Below are 13,445 nucleotides of genomic sequence, written 5' to 3'. Positions count from 1 at the left end.
CCAATTAGCATGGCTATGCTAAAACAATTCCCAGCCCACCCCACAGAAGAGCCTTTCTGCCCCCAGCGCAGAGCCACTAAATCCACTGGGGTAGTCCAGGCCACACATATCTATCATCTGTAGATGTATAGGTGTGGTGAACCCAAACAATATACGACCACACCTGCTGACCTGCGTGACAGTTATTACATTTAAGTTTATTCGCGGGCGGCCTAATTGCTCTGCTTATTTCAAAGTGTGACCAGACGCGCATCCAAAATCCATTCCGTCTGCACTCCATTGAAAGAGCCCTTCCCTCCAGAAATCCATTTCACGCCTTAGGCTCTACCCACGTCCCTGGAACGTGAATTAGACTTTGCGCACCATACCACATCTGACAAAATGACAGTAAACCCACTTCTTCAGGTATCACCACCAATGTGGCATGGTTCATCCTGGTTTCAACCTGGTTCATCCTAGTTTCAACCTGGTTTCATCCTGGTTCATCCTGGTTTCATCCTGTTTCATCCTAGTTTCAACCTGGTTTCATCCTGATTCATCCTGGTTTCATCCTGGTTCATCTTGGTTTGAACAGGCCTGTCTACATACCTTAGGACGAAAAAGGTTGTAGTGCAGGTCTTAGGACGAAAAAGGTTGTAGTGCAGGTCTTAGGACGAAAAAGGTTGTAGTACAGGTCTTAGGACAAACAAGGTTGTAGTGCAGGTCTTAGGACGAAAAAGGTTGTAGTGCAAGTCTTAGGATGAAAACGTTTGTAGTGCAGGTCTTAGGACGAAAAAGGTTGTAGTGCAGGTCTTAGGACAAACAAGGCTCTCTGACTATCTTTATGCGAGAGGGAGATCATTGATCTGTTTAATATTTCATAACATATCTGAGAAGGAATGATGAGGATGGTGGGTGGAGGGGGAAGGAGGGGGAAGGAGCGGGGATGGAGTGGAAGGAGAAAAGGACACAGGGAAAGAAAGTAGAGGAGGAGGAGTATTTAACACCCTCTTTCTCATATGAGGTAGTTGAGTCATCACATATTCATGAGCAAGAACAATGAGTTTAATGTGTGTGTATACCTATTTGTGTGTGTGAGAGAGCCAGAGCTATAGATACCATCAGAGTCTGATCATACTTACTCTGCATTTCACCATCCTCCCTCAATCTATACTGCCAAGATCCCAGACAAGAAAGGCTGGGACCAGCTGCTAACATCAATAATTCTCATAATACATGAAAGTGAATATGCTCATTCTTTAAATCATTTGGTTGAATGCATAGCTGTGCGTTTCTGTGTGTGTGTGTTGACAGCTGGGCAGTATTATGACTGATTCATTCATTAGAGGGACATGTCACAGCCTACTCTCTGTGTGTGCGTGTACATGTGTGTGTGTGTGTGCATCTGTGTGTGTGTGTGTGTGTGTCAAATGCCCAATTCATTATCAGAGCCATTCTATGTTCTCCAACTCTCACCCACCCACCACTAATGTGAACACTCCCTCCACTAATGTGAACACTCCCTACACTAATGTGAACACTCCCTACACTAATGTGAACACTCTCTCCACTAATGTGAACACTCCCTACACTAATGTGAACACTCCCTCCAATAATGTGAACACTCCCTACACTAATGTGAACACTCTCTCCATTAATGTGAACACTCCCTCCACTAATGTGAACACTCCCTCCATTAATGTGAACACTCCCTCCACTAATGTGAACACTCCCTCCACTAATGTGAACACTCCCTACATTAATGTGAACACTCTCTCCACTAATGTGAACACTCTCTTCACTAATGGCAGCACTCCCTCCATTAATGTGAACACTCCCTCCACTAATGTGAACACTCCCTCCACTAATGTGAGCACTCTCTCCATTAATGTGAACAGTCGCTCCACTAATGTGAACACTCTCTTCACTAATGGCAGCACTCCCTCCATTAATGTGAACACTCCCTCCACTAATGTGAACACTCCCTCCACTAATGTGAACACTCCCTCCATTAATGTGAACACTCCCTCCACTAATGTGAACACTCCCTCCACTAATGTGAACACTCCCTCCAATAATGTGAACACTCCCTCCACTAATGTGAACACTCTCTTCACTAATGGCAGCACTCCCTCCATTAATGTGAACACTCTCTTCACTAATGGCAGCACTCCCTCCATTAATGTGAACACTCCCTCCACTAATGTGAACACTCCCTCCACTAATGTGAACACTCCCTCCATTAATGTGAACACTCCCTCCACTAATGTGAACACTCCCTCCACTAATGTGAACACTCCCTCCAATAATGTGAACACTCCCTCCACTAATGTGAACACTCTCTTCACTAATGGCAGCACTCCCTCCATTAATGTGAACACTCCCTCCACTAATGTGAACACTCCCTCCACTAATGTGAGCACTCTCTCCATTAATGTGAACAGTCCCTCCACTAATGTGAACACTCTCTTCACTAATGGCAGCACTCCCTCCATTAATGTGAACACTCCCTTCACTAATGTGAACACTCCCTCCACTAATGTGAGCACTCTCTCCATTAATGTGAACAGTCCCTCCACTAATGTGAACACTCTCTCCATTAATGTGAACACTCCCTCCACTAATGTGAGCACTCCCTCCATCAATGTGAGCACTCTCTCCATTAATGTGAACAGTCCCTCCACTAACGTGAACACTCCCTCCACTAATGTGAACAGTTCCTCCACATTAACCTCATGAACATGGGCTGCTTTAATAACACAAGGCTGGGAGTCATTAAAACCAGTCAAAGCAACATTTACACATCATCTTTATTTACCACATTCCTCAGACAGGGACTGTCCAGACAGTTCTTATTTACACATTTTTGAGCACTTTGAAGGAAGTTGCCATGATCGCTGTGTTTCATGGAGTACCTAAGTCCAGTCTCTGAGTCAATTTGACTATGGGAATAATATGGGCTGTGAAAATATTGAAAGGATAGGAAATAGTAAAACATAAATTCTGGAAACATTCATTTTTGGGTGTGTTTGGATTAAGTGACATGTTTTCTTACGGTTCTCAGATGATGTTTCAATGCTTTGGCAGAACCATAAATAACGCTGGGTCCACTGAGTATTTTAAGTATATACTGTATGTATTTTAATATCATGATACAAAAGGAGATAACTATGTGTAAATACATTGTACTGACATTTTTCCATGTGAATGGTGAATGGTACAGGGGCAAATTTCCCAATGGAAAGGTCCACCATTAGAGAGATGTTAATGGAACATTACTGTCTGAGAGAGGGGATCATGTCCTCAAATGGTTCAATTATAGACATTTGTCAGATTAGCCAATAAACATACTAATGAGTCCAAAGAAAAATAAGCAAAGGCAGAGCCTTATTGCGCTGCATACACAGAAATTCAGTAATTTCCATTAAGTATGTGATTAACTGTGTTTAATAGGGAGATTCCCCTATCCTATCTATTGGCTTCGCTGTTAATCTCAGACCATCATTAACACGCAAAATTCAATTAAAACACTTGATTGGTTAATCAAGCCACATACATAATTCAGACCTGACGTCCTCTCTCATCTCTCTTTTCTTTCTCTCTGTTGTTTCCTAACAACCTCTGTCATAAGGCAGCACAGACGTCCAAATGTATACAACAGTGTTGTATAGAGGGTTACAGTGCTGTGAAATGTGCTATGTACAGAGTTACAATGTTACATAAAGTGTTATGTAGTGTTCTAAACTGGTTGCTACGAATCCTAAGTGCCGTTTTGGCTGATACCCATGATATATGAGAATGGGTATGTCATAATATCAATTTACTGGTAGTAGTTGCTTTGGTAACACGTTTATAATCTCAATAGGGCATCTCAAGGCTTTATGGTATATTTGGGACTGCGACCTGCCTAGGATTTATTCTTAGCTGTGGTGTATTGGCCATATACCACAACCCCTTGTGATGTATTTCTTTTTTGTATAGTTATACAGTGGTATATACAGTGTTGCTGTGTTATATACAATGTCCATCTTCTCCAGAGCATGCCATTCAGTAAACATATACAATTATACGCACCCATACACAAACACACAGATATTATTTTTCTTTTTTGACTGAGCAGTCACTGTTTCAAATTCTTCCAAACTTTACACGTCTGTAGCCGTGGTTCCCTGAATTAGGGGACGTGGAGGGGACATGTGTATTTGAGGAGGGGACGTGTTGGGTTATGTATTAGAGGAAGGGACATGGTGGGTTATGTATTAGAGGAAGGGACATGGAGGGTTATGTATTAGAGGAAGGGACATGGTGGGTTATGTATTAGAGGAAGGGACATGGTGGGTTACGTATTAGAGGAAGGGACATGGTGGGTTATGTATTAGAGGAAGGGACATGGTGGGTTATGTATTAGAGGAAGGGACATGCTGGGTTATGTATTGGATGAAGGGACATGGAGGGTTATGTATTGGAGGATGGGACATGCTGGGTTATGTATTAGAGGAAGGGACATGGTGGGTTATGTATTGGAGGAAGGGACATGCTGGGTTATGTATTGGATGAAGGGACATGGAGGGTTATGTATTGGAGAAAGGGACATGGTGGGTTATGTATTGGAGGAAGGGACATGGTGGGTTATGAATTGGAGGAAGGGACATGCTGGGTTATGTATTGGAGGAAGGGACATGCTGGGTTATGTATTAGAGGAAGGGACATGGTGGGTTATGTATTGGAGGAAGGGACATGGTGAGTTATGTATTGGAGGAAGGGACATGGTGGGTTATGTATTGGAGGAAGGGACATGCTGGGTTATGTATTGGAGGAAGGGACATGCTGGGTTATGTATTGGAGGAAGGGACATGGTGAGTTATGTATTGGAGGAAGGGACATGGTGGGTTATGTATTGAAGGAAGGGACATGCTGGGTTATGTATTGGAGGAAGGGACATGCTGGGTTATGTATTGGAGGAAGGGACATGGTGGGTTATGTATTGGTGGAAGGGACATGGTGTGATGAGTACCGGAGAAGGGGACGTGGTGTGATGTGTACTGGAGAGGGTGATGTGGTGTGATGTGTACTGGAGAAGGGGACGTGGTGTGATGTGTACTGGAGAGGGTGATGTGGTGTGATATGTACTGGAGAAGGGGACGTGGTGTGATATGTATTGTAGGACGTGAAAGAAATCATGGCACATCCACATTTATTCAGGACCGCTCTTCATTGCATCTGGACAGTGCAGGGCCTTAACGACTGGAAAGCTCCTGGTAATGTATTTGCTTTGTGAGCTGTACCCCAGACCAACCCTGAGGGAAGCAGCTCTCGAGATCAATGTAATGGTTCCGTTTCCTCAAGAGATGACAAGACCACGCGTGTTGTTAAAATGGGTAGACAAAAGTTTTGCCAAAATGCACCTGGAGGCATCTGTCAAGACTCCATGAAGTCAAATGTGGATCTTGTTGGAAGATGGCATTTCACAGTATTGACTCCATGTCAAAGGTCAAGATTGGTAATGGTAGAGTGGATCCTTTACTGCATCCACTGTAAGGACCTGAAAGACTTCTAGCACTGAAGGGAACAATCATTTCTGCAGTAGAACATTTGACAATCCGCCTTGAGCATCTGAACCACACCTTGGTCATGCAGCAAGACAACATTCCCAAATACACAAGCAGGTTTTGGAAAAGCATAGTCAATGAGGCCCTAAACAGAAATGAGATTTGGCGGGACTTGTAAACAGAGCAGTTTATGCTAAAAGCCCACGAATGTCACTGCGTTAAAGCAGTCCTCTACGGAACAGTGGGACAAAATTATACACAAACGAGTTGAGAGACTGACTAAAAACTACTGGAAGTACTTAACTGCAGTCAATACGCAAAAGTCATTTGTGTTACATAACTTTATTTAATAAATTAATTAAACAAGTAGACATATGTCGTTGTTTATTCAGGTCCGCTTAATTTAATATATATTTTTGGTTAAAGATATGAAAACATTCAGTAAAAAATACATTTAAAAAAGACAGTTAGGAAGGAGGCAGTTTTTCGCTGCACTGTATTTCCCAGGTTTTCTCTCTCGTCTCTCCTCCCAATCAGACCACACGCTTATCTATCGATGCTAGCTGAGGACACATGGTTGAGGTCTGAGACTGACGTTGTTTCACTGCGACTTGGTATTTTTAATATGGATAATCCCCTGTTGTATAAAGGAATTACCGCCATACATTACAGTAAATCTCTGCAGAGGAGCTTAAACTTCTGCACACCTGTAAATCAGTTATGCAGGGAGAGACTCTAATTAATACATCAAGTGGACTTAACACTGTTTACAATGGCATTAGCTGCCCAGTGGATCTGATTTAGCCCGGCTTCCATCATCCCTTCACCCACTCCAGATTAATAGCCCTGAGCCCTTTGTCCAGCATTGTCCGGCAGTCATCCTGATTGGACTTGTTCTTATGGATGTGCTGAACCTCAGGTGACCTCACTCAGCCAGAAACAGACTGACACAGACTGGCACAATGAGGATGCCTACTGTACCTCATCTGAAGCCCGGAGAGAGAGAGAGAGAGAGAGAGAGATGGGGAGAAAAGAAGTGAGAGAGAGAGAGAAGGAGAAAAACCGAGAGCGAGACAGAGAAAGACAGAGAGGGAGACAGAAAGGGAGACAGAGAGGGAAACTGAGGGATCTTTGTAGACTTATGGAGATTGTGGTGGGGAATGGAGAAGAAGCAGTGGACATAATAGAAGACAAGGCAACAGAGGGTAGAATGGATAAGTAGACGCAGCAAGCACACTTTCTTATTATTCCTCTGACACAAATCCATACATTCTGGCAATAGGTCTCGCAGTCATCCCATGAATAACTTTACTTTGAACCAATCAACATGTTCAACAGACATGGTATTCTAAGAAGCATTTCTATATTTCCAGTAGAGTAGTTCTTAAAACAACCATCTCTCTGACTAATGCATTCCTTAGGGGATTAAAAAAAGCTCATTTATCCTAAAATGGACTTATCACCCTAAAGCTAATTGGGATTTACACAATCACATGGGATGACATGAACAATACCAAGTATTCCACCTCACCACAGCAATACTATAGTAAATAGTCACAATGGCTGTTCCCTGTTGTAAACAGCCCGCAACAAAACCAAAACAACCTTACCTCAGGTGCACACCGAAAAAGTTTCCCATGTTATCTACAGGGACCCCATGCTGGAAGGTTAAACCAATTTCAATCATAAAACTGAACCCACCCCCCAGAATTCTGAACATATTACTACTGCCAGCCCATGAATATGTAAGACCCTGGGGAGCGGGCTGGTCCCAGAGATGTACTGGCTTTAATCAACGCAGTGGCAATGATGAACGCAATCACAGCTCATTTGCATATCTAAAGCAAAGGGGAAATTGCCCGTAAAAAAGGCAAATTAAAAAAACAGACAAACATGTGACTAGCCGCAGAGACTAGGGGGCGCAGTTCACAGGGCTGGATGGGAAACATTCACACATCTGCCAAATGGCAAAGCCCTATGTAAATCTGTCCTGTCCGCGTGACTGCGAGAGCTGTGTCTGTCTGCGTCCAAGTGGCTTGTGGCTGTGAACGCTGTATCTGTAAGCTGAGTAGGTGTGCATTAAAATGTGCGTAGGTATCTGTTTTCGAAGGTGCGTAGCTGCTCGTCTGAAGTTGCGTAGGGGTGGGGCAACGCAACTACAGGGTTGTGGGTTTCATTCCCACGGGGGCACGGGGGGGTCAGTATGAAAAAGTATGAGTGTGTCCACTCTTTACTCCAAGCCGCTCTAGGCCAGCATCGTGACTGTGTGCTGGGATCCATGGGAGTCTGGGTCTGTAGGCGACTGTGTGCTGGGAACCATGGGAGTCTGTGTCTGTAGGCGACTGTGTGCTGGGAACCATGGGAGTCTGTGTCTGTAGGCGACTGTGTGCTGGGAACCATGGGAGTCTGTGTCTGTAGGCGACTGTGTGCTGGGAACCATGGGAGTCCGTGTCTGTAGGCGACTGTGTGCTGGGAACCATGGGAGTCTGTGTCTGTAGGCGACTGTGTGCTGGGATCCATGGGAGTCCGTGTCTGTAGGCGACTGTGTGCTGGGAACCATGGGAGTCTGTGTCTGTAGGCGACTGTGTGCTGGGAACCATGGGAGTCCGTGTCTGTAGGCGACTGTGTGCTGGGAACCATGGGAGTCTGTGTCTGTAGGCGACTGTGTGCTGGGAACCATGGGAGTCTGTTTCTGTAGGCGACTGTGTGCTGGGAACCATGGGAGTCTGTGTCTGTAGGCGACTATGTGCTGGGAACCATGGGAGTCTGTGTCTGTAGGCGACTGTGTGCTGGGATCCATGGGAGTCTGTGTCTGTAGGCGACTGTGTGCTGGGAACCATGGGAGTCTGTGTCTGTAGGCGACTGTGTGCTGGGAACCATGGGAGTCTGTGTCTGTAGGCGACTGTGTGCTGGGATCCATGGGAGTCTGCTGTGAAATATAACTTTCAAGTATTTACAATAACATTTGCGTCACTTAACAGGCGCTCTTATCCCGAGTGACTTACAGGAGCAATAACGGTTAATTGCCTTTGCTCAACGCCTTATTGACAGATTTTCACCTAGTCTGAATGGAGATTACCAAGCTATTTGCCGCCTCTTTCACAATCATAACCGATTGTTATGTTGTCAGGCAGGAACACAAGGAGATGCAAGGTTTTTCCTGAACGGTATGTAGACAGAGGATCGTAACTGCCAGTGAGGCCAAGATCTCATGGGTATACGGTCAAAATAGCGCTCTATGGAAATAGCACAAATAAAACAGGCATTGCCGCTCCTGTTGACAATGGCATGACTGGTATCCAGGAGTTTTCCAGATGGCCAGAGTACAAGGCCTGGTCTGCTCTAAGTACTTCTATGGCTTCCATGATCTAAAGTAAACCTCCCCACATTAACTTCCATCCTCTTAAATCTCCCCACTCCATACAGTATCTCACAAAAGTGAGTACACCCCTCACATTTTTGTAAATATTTGATTATATCTTTTCATGTGACAACACTGAAGAAATGACACCTTACTACAATGTAGTGAGTATATAGCTTGTATAACATTTGCTGTCCCCTCAAAATAACAAAACACAAGGCCATTAATGTCTAAACCGCTGGCATCAAAAGTGAGTACACCCCTAAGTGAAAATGTCCAAATTGGGCCCAAAGTGTCAATATTTTGTGTGGCCACCATTATTTTCCAGCACTCCCTTAACTCTCTGGGCACCTTCTGTTTGAGGATGCCCCACAGATGCTCAATAGGGTTTGGAGGTGTGTTTGGGGTCGTTATCATGTTGGAATACTGCCCTGTGGCCCAGTTTCCGAAGGGAGGGGATCATGCTCTGCTTCAGCATGTCACAGTACATGTTGGCATTCATTGTTCCCTCAATGAACTGTAGCTCCCCAGTGCCGGCAGTACTCATGCAGCCCCAGACCATGACACTCCCACCACCATGCTTGACTGTAGGCAAGACACACTTGTCTTTGTACTCCTCACCTGGTTGCCGCCACACACGCTTGACACCATCTGAACCAAATAAGTTTATCTTGGTCTCATCAGACCACAGGACATGGTTCTGGTAATCCATGTCCTTAATCTGCTTGTCTTCAGCAAACTGTTTGCAGGCTTTCTTGTGCATCATCTTTAGAAGAGGCTTCCTTCTGGGACGACAGCCATGCAGACCAATTTGATGCAGTGTGCAGTGTATGGTCTGAGTAATGACAGGCTGGCCCCCCACCCCTTCAACCTCCACAGCAATGCTGGCAGCACTCTTATGTCTATTTCCCAAAGACAACCTCTGGTTATGACGCTGAGCATGTGCACTCAACTTCTTTGGTCGACCATGGCGAGGCCTGTTCTGAGTGGAACCTGTCCTGTCAAAACGCTGTATGGTCTTGGCCACCGTGCTGCAGCTCAGTTTCATGGTCTTGGCAATCTTCTTATGGCCTAGGCCATCTTTATGTAGAGCAAACATTTTAAAAAATCTGATCCTCAGAGAGTTCTTTGCCATGAGGTGCCATATTGAACTTCCAGTGACCAGTATGAGGGAGTGTGAGACCAATGACACCAAATTTAACACACCTGCTCCCCATTCACACATGAAACCTTGTAACACAAACGACACCGGGGAGGGAAAATGGCTAATTGGGCCCAATTTGGACATTTTCACTTAGGGGTGTACTCACTTTTGATGCCAGCGGTTTAGACATTAATGGCCGTGTGTTTTGTTATTTTGAGGGGACAGCAAATTTACACTGTTATACAAGCTGTACACTCACTACATTGCAGCAAGGTGTCATTTCTTCAGTGTTGTCACATGAAAAGATATGATCAAATATTTACAAAAATGTCAGGGGTGTACTCACTTTTGTGAGATACTGTAAACTCATACTTTCAGTCGTTCCTCAGCTAATCAGTTGCAGGATCACTTCAACAAGAAGCTGTCTCAAGTTCTGTGACCCCCATCATCCAAAACTCCATCTGTAGGCTGCTAACCTAATGATCTTTAACCTTTAAGAAACTCTCATAAACCCATCAACAAGGGCCATTGAACCTCTGCTGTTGCTCTTTTCAACCAAAAAGGCCGCCTAGTATTTTTCTTCCAGCGCAAGCCAGACTCATTTTGTGTGAAATGTATTCTTCTCTGTTGCCTGAAATAACTGTGTTCAAAGCAAAATAAACAAAAAAGAGTAACAGAGATTAACTTTGTATTACATGTCACTGCACTCATACTTAAGACCCTATTCAGATTTAAGTTAACCTAAGCTATTCAGATTAAAGTTAACCTAACACGAACTTATGAACTCATGAAATATTTGGTCTTAAATCTATGGAAATCCATATTTTGTCAGCTTACACGCATTATGAAAATGATGTTTTACTGCTTCCCTCATAGGAACCATAGATGTTAAGAGATACAGTAAGTGGCGGTTGGCCTGTTTACAATATGGAGCTGAGTGCACAACCTCACAGTAACAATGAGGTGTCCTGTTTTATGATGTTTTTGTATCTGTGTACGTCTGATTTATGGTGCTCGGCATATGGCTGGGGAGTGGTGGGAACACTAAGTATAGATACTTCATCTGGCCCCAGAGCTGCCAGGGAGACAGAGCCCCCACCCCGACTCCTTCTATGGTTTCTTTATCTAATTTTCAGTCTCCTCAAGCCCTTCCTGTGTCCTCCAGCCCTTCCTGTGTCCTCCAGTCCTTCCTCTCTCTTCCAGCCCTTCCTGTGTCCTCCAGTCCTTCCTCTCTCTTCCAGCCTTTCCTGTCTCCTCAAGCCCTTCCTGTCTCCTCCAGTCCTTCCTGTCTCCTCCAGCCCATCTTGTCTCCTCAAGCCCTTCCTGTCTCCTCCATCCCTTCCTGTCTCCTCCAGTCCTTCCTATCTCCTCCAGTCCTTCCTGTCTCCTCCAGTCCTTCCTCTCTCTTCCAAACCTTTCTGTCTCCTCCAGTCCATTTCTTTGGATACTATCACTCTCGTCACCCAGTCCCTGACTCTGTCCCCAGGCGTCCTATGCCTTAGGCTAATCCAGTACACTCCAGTACACAACACACTCATCCCATTATGCAGAACAAACGTAAATGCAGCTGCAATTTCAACACTAGCTCACACAAGTTGAAGAGTTCACTTCCAAGACCAGATGAAAGAAATGTTTCACATTTACATTTTGCATGAGTATGAATCATGGCGCTCATCAAATATTAAAAACATTTTAGTCAAGTGTGCCTATAAATATTACTTTATATGCCTTGTTTAGCTTGAATGGACCATTCATATTAGCTGCATCTTTAACCCCTGTGTAACAGATTTCACAGGACCCCCTATCCAGGATGAGTTTGACTCAGATACCGGAGCCAAGGACTCACAACAAAGAGCACCGGAAGAATGCACTAACAATGTGGACAACAGCAAATAGGTCTAGAGGGCATCAGCATACATTGTCTGCAAACATCTAGAGGCCTGTATTGACCTCAATCTGGATCCATTTTTATTGTGTGAGTGAACATAAATAACCCGAAAGCCTGGAGGAGGCAGCCCATTGCTAAGTTCCTCCGGATGACACATTGAGTTTGTGTTGATATGCCCTCCACCCTCACTTTGAGTCCCTTACAGAGAGTCTACCTGGATGTAAACCTATCAAGCTGAAATGACCTGCAATGCCCCAGGAATCACTACCTTTGTCCACACTTTCATGGGAATGATGACCTAACGAAAATCTGGTTCCATTCCTTTCTAGTAATAATCTGGACTTGAGTCAGGTGTAAACCCTATGACTGAATAAAGCTAGCTTAGGATATGTGCTTTCATTTGATCTGTTGGAATTAAGCCCAACTCTGACATCTCAACTGATGACCAAAAGACAACCAATGACCAAATAACAACCAAAGACAAAAAGACGACCAATGACCAAATAACAACCAATGAGCAAAAGACTACCAATGACCAAATGACAACCAATGACCAAAAGATGACCAATGACCAAATAACAACCAAAGACAAAAAGACGACCAATGACCAAATAACAACCAATGAGCAAAAGACTACCAATGACCAAATGACAACCAATGACCAAAAGATGACCAATGACCAAATGACAACCAATGACCAAAAGACGACCAATGACCAAATGACAACCTATCAGATGTAGGGCTACAAAAAAAAGATGCACAGGGAGCCCCAGGAGAAGTCCTCTTCTAAACCACTGATTTGGATATTTTTTTACTGTAAAGATGACGAACGGACATGTGACTGGAGTGGCTTGTTTAGGATTTCACCAGCCTAAGCAGTAAGGTCGTGAAATAAATATGACACTGTTGGAAATGCCATTAACATGGAAGTTGAACAGCCAACAACTAGGAACGTGACAACATAAAAGAATTGCATGAAAATACCCACCCACGCTGAGCCTATACCTGGACTACCCATGAGGGATGCTGTTAAACAGTTAAGTCATTTAGCAGACTCTCTTATCCAGAGCAACTTGCACTGCTTAGTCAGCTACCTTACGTTAAATCACAATCAGCTTTGTTTGCTATGAATATTTACATATTTTCCTAACTTTGAAATTCTTTCAAAGTTACACGTCAAGAGAATTCTGGATATCTGTAAATGTGCTATGATTCTGATGATAGTTGTTCACTAAATATAGAACAGAATACAGACAGTTCCGTTTAAACCAAGATGACACATTCATCGTGTATATACACAATTCGTGTTGAGCAAATGAGAAATGGACGTGCAGCGATGATATAAATATGTTTACAGTCGATGTACACATCCACACATCCACGTATATACAGTTCCAGTAAAGGCGTCTATCTAGATGAAGCACAGTGCAGCTGTTGCTAACAGTCGACAGTTTGGAGGAGTCTTGCTGTCGAGAGCTTAGAGCCGTTAGACTCTATGAGGACATGCGCCAGATTCCTGAGGGT

Source organism: Esox lucius, chromosome 16 (genome assembly GCF_011004845.1).
Source record: "Esox lucius isolate fEsoLuc1 chromosome 16, fEsoLuc1.pri, whole genome shotgun sequence".
Lineage (NCBI taxonomy): Eukaryota > Metazoa > Chordata > Actinopteri > Esociformes > Esocidae > Esox > Esox lucius.
Note: the sequence above shows the minus strand (reverse complement) of the source record.